The sequence below is a fragment of the Octopus bimaculoides genome, chromosome 16 (genome assembly GCF_046866305.1).
Source record: "Octopus bimaculoides isolate indiv1 chromosome 16, ASM4686630v1, whole genome shotgun sequence".
Classification (NCBI taxonomy): Eukaryota; Metazoa; Mollusca; class Cephalopoda; order Octopoda; family Octopodidae; genus Octopus; species Octopus bimaculoides.
Window position 1 is genome coordinate 24,832,503 of NC_142943.1, and position 15,000 is coordinate 24,847,502.

The 15,000-nt window shown below is 34.7% G+C and overlaps 1 long non-coding RNA gene across 1 annotated transcript in view; it reads left to right on the plus strand.

The window, feature by feature from the left end:
* Nucleotides 1-15,000, plus strand: part of LOC149132309 (uncharacterized) — a 23,086-nt gene that overhangs the window by 334 nt on the left and 7,752 nt on the right. Inside the window, exons 2-3 of the long non-coding RNA XR_016244611.1 lie at nt 487-1,034; nt 3,061-3,246. This is a non-coding gene — a long non-coding RNA (uncharacterized LOC149132309). The remainder of the gene's footprint in view (nt 1-486; nt 1,035-3,060; nt 3,247-15,000) is intronic.

Here is a 15,000-nt window from a genome sequence, read left to right on the forward strand (position 1 = left end):
TTATTATATGTATAATTTACTCATCCTGCATGTGTGTATTTTTAGAAGAGAAACCCATGTAATAATTGAAGCAGAAGAAAGATTAATATCATACATGAAATATCATACATGAACTTCTGTTTGTTTATGATACGACAATAATAAGTGACAATAATATGACAATAATAATTGTATGTGTTATTTTATTTATCTTTACAGTAATAGCAATGATATAATATTTTTATAAGAGAAAAACATGTAGTAGAAAAAAGATCACTTTTATACATAAAGTTCTGTTTGTTTATGGCATGATAATAATAAGTGAGATATATGTGTAACTTTTTCTATCAATACAGTAATGACAGTTATATAATACATTTCATTGAAATAGGTAATTTACTCATTCTTGAATGTAATGATAGTAATGGTAAATGAAGTTATTGAAGTATTCATGTTGCATTAAGAGTGAATATTTCTTTATAAACAATGTTTTTTGTCTTATTTCAGGGTACATAAGCCGTTACTACAAACAGTGAAAATGTTTGTGTCAATGAAGTTTGTGCACAATTAATCTTGTACCATTGCATAATTTTGGTTGAGACAAAATATGTAATAGCAAAATAGGAGTCCCCTTTTTCAACTGAAGACAATGAAGAGCTGTACCTGGTGGTTCTAGTGAGTTAAAGAATTCGATGGAGTAGTTGACACAATCCTGATCATCAACAACACTGTCAATTAATGGTATGTAGAGGAACATTTTTTTGGAGCCAGGATAGCTCTGTCACCGATGTAATCTGTATTGTTGTAACTATGAAGAAGATTAGGAAAGGTTTCATACAGCAAATCATCGACGGAATCAGTTGAATTATATATTGCATTGAGTGTAAGAAACTGTTCTTCACCAATTAGAATTCTCCCTTCACCAAGTTTCAAAAACTACTCTGCAAATAGTTCTGCTGAATGATCTCTCGAAAGCATTGATCTCATATAATAATTTAAGTAGAAAAGAGATGAACTTCATACATGAACTTCTGTTTGTTTATTATATGACAATAGTGAGTTTTATTTTTTATTATATTTATCAATACAGTAATGGCAATTATATAATACAGTTCATTGAAATAGGTAATTTAGTCATTCTTGAATGTAATGATAGTAATGGGAAATTAAGTTATTGAAGTATTGATGTTGCATTAAGAGTGAATATTTCTTTATAAACAATGTTTTTAGTTTTATTTTATGGTGCATAAGCAAAAAGATTTGCTTTTGCTCCCACACGTGATGCCATGTGAAAAGCATGGCTGTTGAAGTTGCAATCCAGCAACTTTTAGTGTTTGGCCTTGACTTTTATTAATGCTCATAGCAAAAGAAACTCGGATAGGAAACTGTAACCGTTTAAATTGGAACGGGACTCTAGATGGTGTAACTAGTATGTGAGGAATGAAGGCGGTGTCACCTTTACCAGAACCAGTGAGAATATTTACCTCAATACAGTTCCTCATAAGTTTGTGCACAATTAATCTTGTACCATTGCATAATTTTGGCTGAGACAAATTACGCAATAGCATAGTAGGAGTGCCTTTTTTCAGCTGAAGACAATGGGAAACTGTACCTGGTGGTTGTAATGAGTTCAAAAATTCGAAGGGGTAGTTAACACTATCCTGATCATCAACAACACTGTCAATTGAGTTGTTCTTTTAGTGAGGGAAAGAGAGAGGGAGAAAGAAAGAAAGCGAGACAAAGGGAGAAAGAAGAAGAGAAAGAGAGAGAGAAAGGGAGAAAGGAAGACAGAGAGAGAACGAAAGAGAGAGAGAGAGAGAGAGAGAGAGAGAGAGAGAGAGAGAGAAAGTGAGGGAAAATAGACAGATAAAGTAAAACGAAAATTCTCCGACTGCGAGTCCGCTGCCCTAACCAATGGGCAATTGCACCTCCATAAATATATATATATATGCTAGCAGCTAAGCCCGGTTTCACCCGGTCTGTTTGGATGATGTGGCTGTGATCGTTTTCGGTTAGGAATAATCTATAACAGCGTTTCTCAACCTTATCATTTCGGGTCTCCTGTTTCGCTTGGAGCCTCCAGCTATATGAACATTTCCTTACTCCCCCCCCCCTTGTCAGAAAGCAGCTTCAGGAGTTGTGAAGAACGAATTTGTACGTAGTCTGTTTCTGAGAGCTATTCTATTGGACCTCTGTCTAATCATTAAAACATTGGTTTAGTTATGAACATAGAAAGAAATTATACATTAATCTCTATTTTTGTAAGCAGTTGTATCCGTAAAAATTTTATTTGCAGAGAGCAGAAATTGAAAGAAGATATATGAAATGGATGTGTGTGTGTGTGTTTGTGTGTGTGTGTGTGTGTGTGTATGTGTGTGTGTGTGTGTGTGCATGCGTTCGTGCATGCTTGCGTGTGTGTATGTGAGAGAGAAAGAGGGTCAGAAAGAGAGATGGAGTGAGTGAGTGAAGGTGTGTGTCGTGATGATTGACGTCTTTCAAGGTACACACACATACATAGAAAATGTGAGGTCATCGTATAAAATTTTTACGATAGTTGAATTATGGAAAGGATTATGTTAAATTTTTGAAATGCAAATATGTGAATGAAAATTAAGTTCAGACCTCTATACCTGGTAGAAATAGCAGCCAAATCTCCCTCAAAACACCCTACTGTCTTAATCCGACAATTCTGCATGTTATGTAGTTTGAATGGGAAACTGTAACAAAAGATTAAGATTATTAACCCCACACAGAGGTGAAAGAAGAGAGACAGCATAGCGAAAGTGTTGGCTGACTGTCATCTTGTACTCCCCTTGTTGCTAGCGAAATGGTATATGCCGGCTGTGTGAACAACTGGTTGTTTTAATGGCGGAAGAAACAGGGGAATTCCATTAGAAAAGTTTTAATCGATTTTCTCGGTAACTGGGGCTAGAGAAAAAATACAAACCGCAGCACAATCTATGCACCCGTCTCTACATGTGTGCTATTTTTCATGCTAATCCACCCAGTCATTTGGCTGTAAATCTCAAGACAAAAAAGAATACAACAATCACCCATGTCCAATTTATATTATACTTGCAGTTAAACCCAGTTTCACCCGGTCTGTTTGGATGATGTGGCTGTAATTGTTTTCGGTTAGGCATAATCTATAACAGCGTTTCTCAACCTTATCATTTCGTGTCCCGTTTCGATTGGAGCCTCTAGCTGTATGAAGATTTCACACCCTCCTGTCAGAAAATGGCTTCAGGAGTTGTGAAGAAAGAATTTGTACGTAGTCTGTTTCTGAGAGCTATTCTATTGGACGTCTGTCTAATCATTAAAAGATTTATTTAATTATGAACATAGAAAGAAATTATAAATTAATCGCAATTTTTGTAAGCAGTTTTATCCGTAAAAATTTTATTTGCAGAGCAGAAATTGAAAGATATATGAAATGGACGCGCGCGCGCGCGCGTGTATGTGACAGAGAAAGAGGGTAAGAAAGAGAGATAGAGTGAGTGAGTGAATTTGTGTGTCATTGACTTAAAAAACAATTTATATTATAGAAATTGATACATACCTGTTGAACATTAAAATGTATGTAAAAGCTATTGTTTTCGACGCGTGTAAAATCATAGAGAAACTGAAAGACATGAAATGTCTGTTTGTGTGTGTATGTTTTTTTAATTTTTGCGGGGTTTTTTTTTTTTTGCATTTAGCAGGAGTTGGTTTGAGTTTTATCTCTCGATCAATGGCCGGACAAGTGAAAAGGAAAGGTGATCTTTTGAAGTGGGCATCGAATGAAGATACATGGACAGTTTTATGACTGAACTTCTTTTGAAGTTGTGGTGAGAGGGGAGAATTGATGTGCGTGCGTATGTCTCTGTGTGTGCGAGTGTGTATGTTTTATGGGGTGTGTGCGCCAGAGAGAGTAATGTTGATGGTGTATGTGTATATGTGAGAGAGAGAAAGAAAGAAAGAGAGAGAGAGAGATAACTGAAATTTAGTATTCAGTTTATTTATTTATTAATATGTATATATGTATGAATGGCTTCAGTGACACACACTCACATACACGCACGCACGCAGGTTGTTTTAATCTATTTTCTCTGTAAGTATAGGGAGTAGAAAAAAATAGAAAGCACGTTCCAACCTATGCACCCGTCTCCACATGTGTGCCATTTTTCATGCGAATCCACCCAGTTGTTTGGCCGTGAAACTCAAGACAAGAAAGAATACAACGGTCGGCCAACTTCAATTTATATTATAGATATATTAGGTTTGTGCATAATTATTGCGGCTTGTTTTCAATAAATTTTATTCAACAAAAACAATAAGAACATTTAACAAAAACATCTTTAAATGATTATTCCGGAGCATACTCACCATCTACTTCAATTACTGCTTCTCATTTACTTGGCAGCCGGTCGGAATAATCATTTAAAGATGTTGTTTTTGTTAACAAAATATTATATATATATATATATATATATATATATATATATATATATAGGCGCAGGCGTGGCTACATGGTGAGAAGCTTGCTTCCCAACAACATATTTCTGCGTTCAGTCCCATTGCGTGACACTTTCGAAATATGTCTTCTACTATAGCCTCGGGCCAACCAAAGCCTTGCAAGTGGATTTAGTAGACGGAAACTGAAAGACTCCTGTCGTATATATATGCATATGTGTTTGTATGTGTACTTATATGTTTGTGTGCCTGTGTTTCTCCCCACCATTGCTTGACAAACGCTGTTTGGTGTGTTTACATCCCCGTAACTTAGCGGTGCAGCAAAAGTGACCGATAAAATAAGTACTAAGCTTACAAAGAATAAGTCCTGGGGTCGATTTGTTCGACTAAAGGCGTAGCTCCAGCATTACCACAGTCAAATGACTGAAACAAGTAAAAGAGTAAAAGAGTAAAGAGATATCAGGCTTAGTAAAAAGTAAGCAACGTTTTGAAACATGAAATTCATCACAATATATTTCAACAATGCGGGAATTTTATTCATCAAAGTAAGTACCATTACAATCAACACATTTTTGCCAACAAGTTACAAGTTTGTTTATTCCAGTAACATAAAAATCTGGAGTTCTGGAGCTGATGAATTTTTAGAAGGCACTTGGTTTGATTTTTGAACTCCTTCTCTTGCAGGAAACCATCAAAGTGCTTGAAAAAGTGTTACTCGGTAGGAGAAAGGTCTGGGGAATAAGCTGGGTGGGGAAGAACTTCATAGCCGAATTCCCTGAACTTATGGAGCGTCATTAGTGAAATGTGTGGTTGAGCATTGTCATAAAGAATGATTGACCCTGTTTTGTTGACCAGTCTGGGACGAAGGAGTAGCTGTTTTTCGTTCATTTTGGCAATTTCATGGCAACATGATTCTGCAGTAATGTTTTTTTTTGCTGGGTTTTAAGCAGTTATAGTGCATGAGTCTATCTTTACACCACCAAACGGTCACCGTAACCTTCTCTTTGAAGAGCACGGGTTTAGGGAAGGTTTCCGGTGCTTCATATTGATCCAACCATTGCGAAGAACGTTTTTGATTATTATACAGAATACACTTTTCATCGCAAGTTACTATACGGTCGAGAAATGGATCGGTCTGGTTACAGAGAAGAAGCGACGAGCAAATTTCATATCTGCGCATTTTCTCATTTTAATTCAAATCGTGTGGTACCCATTTGTCGAGCTCTTTTGATTATCCGATCGCATGCAAATGGTTGCAGGCAGTTTTCTGGCTAACTTGAAGTTCTTTTGCAAGTTCTCGAGTGTTTTTGCGTGGTTCTTCTTAATGATGGTCTTTAATTGACCGTCATCGATACAGATGGGCGTCCACTACGCTCATGACCTCCAAGGCTCAGGTCTCCAGTGCGAAATCGTTTAAACCAGTTTCAAGCTGACTACTCACTGGTCATTTCCAAACCAAACGTTTCGTTGATCTCGCGAGTAGTTTCAGCTGCTTTACGTCCTTTTTTGAAGTTGGATAGAAAAATTGCTCGAATATCGCGCTTTGACAATTCCATTTCAGATGATTGTAACAACGGTGAAAAAAAAAAAACAATGTTAATTTATTGATGCATTTGGGCAAGTCTTTGTCTGTCTTATCAGTTTTAAAAAAGTTTTTAAAAATTCAGAGCTCTGCAAAAATCCGGTACGAATTTTTCATGGGTCAAAACGTTCGATACTTTTTACTTAATCTGATATATACCAGTAGAGGTGATTGTAAGACCAGAATTCCATTGGATTTAAAAAGTAACGCTGTCACCTTCAACTGAATATCAATGCAGGAAGCCTCTTTGAATTAGTTCACTTTGAAAATGTCGTAAGTGATGTACCCTAGATGAAAGTGCAGCGACTAGGATGCATAATTGCATACAGAGCAATATGCAGTTGCTGCAGTAGAAACATATCTAGGCCATAGTTATATATACTGTAGAAAGCTTTTTAATAAAATAGCTTTGGGTGTGAATAAATCTCCCTTCTCTTTGTTATCAATTATATATATACACACACACACTATATATATATATATATGTATATATATATATATGTATATATATATATATATTCATGAGTGTGTTGGGGTGCATATATCTATGTGTGTGCTGGTATGTGTGTGTGTGTGTGTGTGTGTGTGTGTGTGTGTGTGTGTGTGTGTGTGTGTGTTCGTGTAAAAGTTGAAGTACGCCAATAAAATATCACTAACCATTCAAAAATGGTGATATTGATATTAATTAGTGTCAGAAAACAATTACGTAATACTTTCAATATCGAATAGTGTCACTCTTTAAATACTTTATTGAATATACTTACCTATATTTAAAATATGAAACTGAAATATATATGCTGAGGTGTCGATTGCTTATCCTCACCGTCTAGCAATGAATATGTTTGAAATTAAATTGAAAGAATTATCTCTACGGAAAACAGCAAATCGATAGATATTAAAGCAAAATTAATTTAAATTATAAGCAAAAATAATTCATATTTAAAATATGAATTTAAGTACAGTAAATCAAAAATATAAAGAAGCAATTAAAAGGCATATTGTTCACGTATAGCAATATTAATGATTTCAAATACTCGATCAACACGCTATAATAATGTCTGCCATCGTGTTTTCAAACCAGAATCTTTGAGTGAACTTCTGTAGAGAGTGAAATGTTTGAGGATGAAATGTTTTCCGTTATTCAATACTAATTCAATACTAATTGCACTAAGATTTCCATGAGAGAAATTTGGCTTAAATGTAGGAAATGTAATTGAAGAGACTCGAGACAATCTAGCTTTAAAAACACCAATCTGTTTCTCGAAAAGGAGTTCTGTAATTTGGTAAGGATTTAGCACTGATCCATTTAAAGATATGCCAAGTTTTCAGCTGGGGCACTGTGTGTGCTTCATCAAATAGCTTTTAATACCTCGCGGATTTGAGGTTCTATAAAAAGTCTCTCCTTAAGTTTGGCAGCACTTAATTTTGGTAATATTTTCGAGGGAAATTGAAATGCTCTTGATTTTTTTTTTTTACCCACTCGCCTTCACAAATATCCTCATTAAACCAAACTTAATGGTAGTAAAAATATTTCTTTGGATTATCGGAAGGAATTGATTGAATGTTATTCCTTCCAGAAATATATAAGGACTTGGTTGGCCATTCTCTTTTATTGTAATGCTCTGTAATACACGACTGTCCCACAGGCATTGAAAACAGCAGCGCTTGGTGAGTCTCGTTGCATGCCCATTAACACAGCAATTATTTTAAGATCTCCAAAAAGATACCACAGGTGAACTGCATTAAAAAGGCTTTCCATGTGAGCATCCATTGAATGAGTTATGGGGATAGATGGTTTAAAATTTCCATTATGTAATAAAACAGCTTTTAAACTTGGTGGAGGTGGATCTATAAAACGTCGCCATTCAATTACAACATGCTTTTCAGATAAACTTGCCAAAAGTCCATTAATGTCATGACAAAAGCAGAAAAGACCATGCACTTTAGAATATACTGCTAAATCAAAATTTCGCTTTCTATAGTAACTCATTGTTACATTTTCTGGAAGCAGATGTCTTGACGGGCGAGCTCTACTTTTTCTGACAGTTCTAAATCCTCCGCAAAATTAAAAAAAAAAATTGAACCTATACTCTTTTCTTGGGCGTATCCGGTATCTGGCAATGTCCATCAGCAACTGTAACTTCAATGGGGTTGAGTCCATGTTGGGGATAAATAAGAAAATGTTTCATCATCTGATACAGTCCAATGCTCGGATTTTGATAATTTTAACATTGGTTTCAAACTTTGATACAAGGAAAGCAATTTCGATCACATCAACTCCCAGTGCTCAACTGGTACTTCTTTTATCGATTCCAAAAGGATGAAGGACAAAGTCGACATCGGTGGAATTTGAACTCGGACCGTAAAGGCGGGCGAAATGCAGCAAAGAATTTTGCTCTGCGCGCTGGCGATTCTTCCAGCTCGTCGGCTTAATAAGAGCCTTTAATATTAACAATAAAAAATTGCAGTCTGTAAGGTGATCTTTCTGCTTCCTCCAAATCATTGCTACAGCATAATCATTGAAGACATATTTTTTCAACCAGCCAAGGAAGAACTTGAACACGCTGTCTAAATTCGATGAAATATTCGTCTTGTTTTATTTATCCAGTTGGCAATCAAGCTATAGCTTTTATATCTTTTTTTAATATCTGCTGTCATAGGGTTTTCGGATGAACTTGAAAAAAGTCCATTAATGGCATATATATATATATATATATATATATATATATATATATATATATATATATATTTACTGTGATATATTGTGAACATACCATAAACGTAGCAAAACAATCCGGGTGATTTTAAAATCCTCTGGGCATGTTGATAATTTAGTTGGGTGTGTCATAAAAGAAAGAAAATACGTACGTTTATAAACAATATATTTATGCATTTATTACAAAATGTAGAGATGAAAAATAAAAATAGGTTGGTTAAATTATAAGGTAGGTAATGAAACTAAAATACAAATGCCCACGATTTAAAAAAATGTACCTTCTGGGTATAACTAAAATTAGCTTTAAATCCTTAAAATTTCCGATAAAAAATAGCTTCTGGACCTGTATAATCTTACCCGTTAATTTAACTTTTTTTATCAATATCCAATTAAGTACATTTTACTCTTTATTTGGCAATCTAAGATTTACAGGAAAGGAATTGCCTATTTATCCCTTAAGTTATAACTTTCACCTGCTAATCACATTATTCATTATCTACTTCTGTTTTAACCATAGCTTCATTTTACATTTCTTTAATTCTTACCTGTCGCAATTCACATTTATACTTTCACTAAACTTGAAACATTTACATAGTGGTAAACCTTTAAGTATCCTAGCTTTTAGTATATATAAAGGTGTTTAGAAACATAACAGTTAGCTCAAGCCTTATTCACTACTCAAATATAGATATTTCTTGGTAACTACTTCTTAAAGATTTCTTCTGCTAGGTTTTTGGTATGATAGTTATCAGGCTATCAGGCGTAAGAGTGGCTGCTGGCGGGCGTTTTTATGAAATAACCAAGTTCAGCAGGCAGAAACCATTTAAAGATTTTTTTCTCACTTCAGTCGCTGGATTACGGGCCAGGACTTTTGTGTATTTATTTCACTGCAACGGAATACCAGTTCATGCCAGGGCTGGAATATGTTGTAGTCCATTTTGTTCTTGCCGAGGATTTTGTGTTTTTCCTTAAAAAAAAAAAATTCTCTTTCTTTATTTTTTCCTTGAACTGTTTTCCTTGTCTTTCTCTTCCTCTTTTTTTTTTTTAACTGTTTCTGTTTCGTTTATTGAACTATTTCTTTTTTTCTCAACTGTCATAGCTGTGGAGGTCATAAGGATGTCCGTTTGGGAAAAGCTTAGAATAATTAAAGAGGATTGTCGCAAATGGCCGGTTGACCCTAACATGACATATGCCTCGTACATGAATGAGGCATGGGAAATGGCGGGGTACGGTAACTCAAGCGGCACTGAAGATAATGATAGATATATTGATGGATATATCGACGAATAGGAGGTGAAAAAGCCTCGTTAAGAGGGTTTGAAACCGCATCTTATTGCATTATTTGTAGTGGTTTAAAACCTTAATTGTGTTTTTTAAAAAATAAAAAAAAACATGTTGAGTAAGAGGTTTTAGTGCCTCCTTTTTGTAAGAGGTCTGAAACCTCATATTGATTTTTTAAAATAGAAAATATGTTTTCGAGAAAAACCCAAACGGCGGGCGTTGGCTTTCGTCTCTCATTTATTCATTTATGTCATTTCATTTTCTTTTATTAATGTGTTGTCCAGCCCGCAGCTACTCTATGTACTGCCTTTATGGCAAATAAAATGAAATAAAGTAGATTGCTTACCAACCACATGGTTCTGGGTTCAGTCCCACTGCGTGGAACCTTGGGCAAGTGTCTTCTACTATAGCCTCGGGCCGACCAAAGCCTTGTGAATGGATTTCGTAGAGGGAAACTGAAAGAAGCAGTTGTATATATACATATATATATATATATATATATATATATATATATATATATATACATGTATGTGTGTGTGTATATATATTTGTGTGTCTGTGTCTGTCCCTCCCCAACATCGCTTGACAACTCGTGGTGGTGTGTTTATGTCCCCGTAACTTAGCGGTCCGGCAAAAGTGATCAATAGAATAAGTACTAAGCTTACAAAGAATAAGTCCTGGGTCGATTTGCTCGACTAAAGGCGGTGCTCCAGCATGGTCGCAGTCAAATGACTGAAACAAGTAAAAAAGTAAAAGAGTAAGATATGTTATATAACTTAGAAACACTAACAATTTTGTCGCAGTATGTTTAGAAGTTCACAAATACCTACACAGACATATATATACATATTAATCTATACATCTATTAATCTGTATGTCTGTTGTCTGTCTGTCTATCTATCTATCTATCGATCTATCTATCTATCTGTACGTATATATGTATACACATATATAACACGTGAGGTATAGAGTTGTTGGTATTACACCTATTCCATGGTTTTCAATTGTTTCAATAACTTAGGGCGACTTATCATATAATATACTTGAAGATATGGAAGAGAGTAATGATGCAGTCATATCGATTATATAATTTGTTTTATATAATGATTGACCCACAGTTATCTAGTTGCAACCCTTGTGAACAGTTTCATTGCTCGCTTCTATGTCTTTAAACATACATGATTAGTTACACTTACGTTACTGAAATAATTGTAAACTAGGGAATATATTTAATACCAACAGCATCATTCTTCACTTGTTATTTGTACTCCGCAACTAAGGGTAAGCTTCTAGATTTTTAGTTGGTCTAAAATTAATGTTTCTACTGGAAAAATTACGATTCTTACACATTTTTCTAAACAATGTTCGCAGGAGTGCTGCCTGAGGTAACTGCCTGGATTCCCGGATCCTTTCTCTCTTCTCAATCATCATGTAGCGTTCTGAAGATTGGTCTGTTGGCCCTCGTATCTGTACTCTTCTATACATGGGTATACACACGCATATATATTTTATCTATTTATACATGTTTGTATATATGTATATTTTATATGTTGTTAATGTTGATGTAAGATTTATTATATTACTAATAAGACTATGAAACAACTGTAAACGTATGGAATAAACATCTACTGTCTCGCATCACTTCTCTTACCTTCTTTGTTATAATTTACATTTTTATTGCATATAAATTTGGTTGTTGCTTGTAATGCTAAAAATGATACAAAAATATACAATAACAATCTATGCAATATTTAATACACATATCATTCGTTGGTATTTACTTACATGTTTTTGCTTACATGATTAGTTTCAATTCTATTGCAAATTTTAAAAGTATAGCATCGGTTATTTTGCTAAGTTATTTCATTTTCAGTCACAATGTATATGATTTTAAAATTTACCTCTGCTAAACACTTTATATTCCTCTCAATCTCTTTCTCTCTAAATCTTACATCAATAAACTTTTTATATATAGGCCTACAATATCTTTTTAAGCAGCGTAATAAAATACAACAGAAATGTAATGTCTAATAACTTCATAGAAGATTGTCCAAAATGAAGGAAATTTTGTCTCACAGGGGCTCTCCTTTAACTAATATCACGGTTTCCCCCTGATATGATTAAATTTTCAATATTAGTCTAATCTATGTATATGCACTCCTCAGTCACCGCATCTTGTAGCTCTGCAGCTGATGTAACTGATTTGATTTCCACAGTCTTGTAATCTTCTCTGAAGGTTTTCTCATGCGTGTCATATCAGATTAAAGCCAGTGCTCTGAGCAACCCGTTTCAGAGATTCTGTTTCGTGAGTCCCTTCCCAAGCTTTCGATATTTTACTTGTTTGTCATGAGGGTTCTATCTTCCCGTAAAAGATTGGTCTCCGCATGAATTCCAACACTGAAATGGGTGGGTAATACATCCCTTTCAAGTATTTTACAGTTTATCCCCCCCCTCCATGTAATTGATATTTCACTGAAAGCAGCTCGGATGTTTTCTACTACCTAAACTATCCGCCATACTATAACTTTGCCCTCACCCCCATGTTTAACCTTTTCTTGCAAACAATCCAGCTCACATGTTTCAGTTTCGTTACCTCGAATTGGAAAATCGACAGAATTTTCTTCCCCCCAGATCATATTATTGACCACCAAGACTTGTCTTGCTTGTTGCTCCAGCTGAATCATTTGAACTTATTAGTTTTTCAAATATTTGACTTCTTTCTTGCAGCTCCTTGTTTATGTCCAAAGACTTTTTTCGATACTGTTGTTATGCAATAGAGTGCAATATCTGAAGGATATTTAACCTCTCTAGCAGTTGCAGATCAATGTATTATAATTTGCCTCTTAACTACCCTCCTCGCCCTCTCAGAAACTTTTTGCGGCCTTACAGTTCCCATCCTCATTTGGCAATGCCTTTTTTATTCCATCGCTTGACTACATTATTTGCTGATCGATGATTAATACCAAAAAAAAAGTGATCGATTTTTAAAATGGACTTTCCACATTGATATCATCCGATGACTTGCCTGAGTGTAAATTCATCGATATCTTGTTTTACAATAGTTTTCATCGCAGTATTTTTATCAAATTAATGCTAATATTAGTCTAAAAGCGCAATTCATATTCGTACTTGCAAAGAAGAGAGGACATATTTAATTAGGGAAAACGAAAAATCAATGTGAGTCTAAAAACTGTTCGTACGTCACTGTATACACACGTACATACACATACACACGCAGACACACACATATACAGACATACATACATACACACATACATACACACTCACACACTCACACGAACACACACATACTCTGTCTCTCTCTTTCTCACACACACACACACACACACACAGACAGATAGCTCTTACGGATTACAACTGTTTATAGCAACTAGTCATGCCGCAAATATCAGACGCAAAAGAGTCGTCTGATTTTCAAAGCGGACGTACAGTAGGTCAATCTAGGGTGGACTTAGCCAGCGCAAGATTACACAAAACCTTGGGATTCCTCTTTGCCGCAGTCAACAGAGTGATTGTGCAATTCACCAGCAAAGGAAAGGAATCAACAGTATCCCGCTCAGGCCGACCTGGGCCCCTCTCACAGATATCTTTGGGCTGTCAAACATTGTTGAAAGTAATCCCCGATGTAAGGCAGCTGATGTTGCCGAGCAACTCCAAATGGGTTGGAGTACTTCTGTGAGGTTGTCTCCAAAGTGTCTCTATCAGCTTGGCTACTATGGCAGAACAGCTAGAAGGAAACTTCTTCGATAACCAAATGTTCAAAGAAGAAACGAGCAATAATTCTTTAAAAATTGTATCTTCTAATTTTTTAGATGTGTGTATATATATATAAGTATACATATAATTTATATATATACATATGTATATATATATATATATATATATATATATATATATATATATATATATATATATATATATATATATATATATATATATATATAATTTATATGTATACATATGTATATATATATATATATATATATATATATATATATATATATATATGTACAGACATACAGGCGCCCATACGCACACATACACACTCACACACCCGTGCTCCAATACAGAAACCGAAGAAAATTATTCAATATATCTATCTATCTATCTATCTATCTATCTATCTATCTATCTATCTATCTATCTATCTATCTATCTATCTATCTATCTATCCATCTATCGATCTATCTATGTCTATTTATATATGCATTACTATATATATATATATATATATATATATATATAGTAATGCATATTCATTTATTGAAAGCTGTGGAACCCATCTGTTGTTACAGTTTCGTGTAGGAAACGCAGGGTATTTAAGTTTTTTTCTCTCCTGTTTGTAAATTGAAACATATACAAATGCACCCCACTCCCCACGTTTGTTCTGGTGAAAAGTTGTACATTATATGAAAATTTATAATACAAAATCACAGATAATTTTATGAGCACATCAAAATGGCAGCGCGCAGACATTTTTACATAGTGGATTCTTAGAACATTTCGTATGGAAACAATTCGTAATATTAGTTCTATGTTACGGCTTCAACCTATAATCTTCTAAGTTGAATTGCTGAACTGGAGGTAATTGAATGGTCCTACACCAAAACGGCTTCATTTACAATGAAAAAGGGCTACCAAAAAAAAAAAAGAACTACCTAACTAAAAAAAGGGATATTTATGCTGTAATTTATACCACGAATGTCTGTAAAGAGCCGGAATTAAATTGTACTTTGAAAGGTATGGGTATTACCAATGTGGCCACCGCAGTAATATGCAAATTAGGGCGTCATACCGTGATATACTGTTCACATAAATAGCTCCTCGTTATCCTCCCGCAAAAATATAATCTACATAGAGTAAATATCAAAACAATTCCAAATGGAAACTGGACATTCTGCCGTGTAAGCGCATTGCTGTACCTTCAAAACAGCAAATGTATTATATATATCTACTACATATGTGGGAA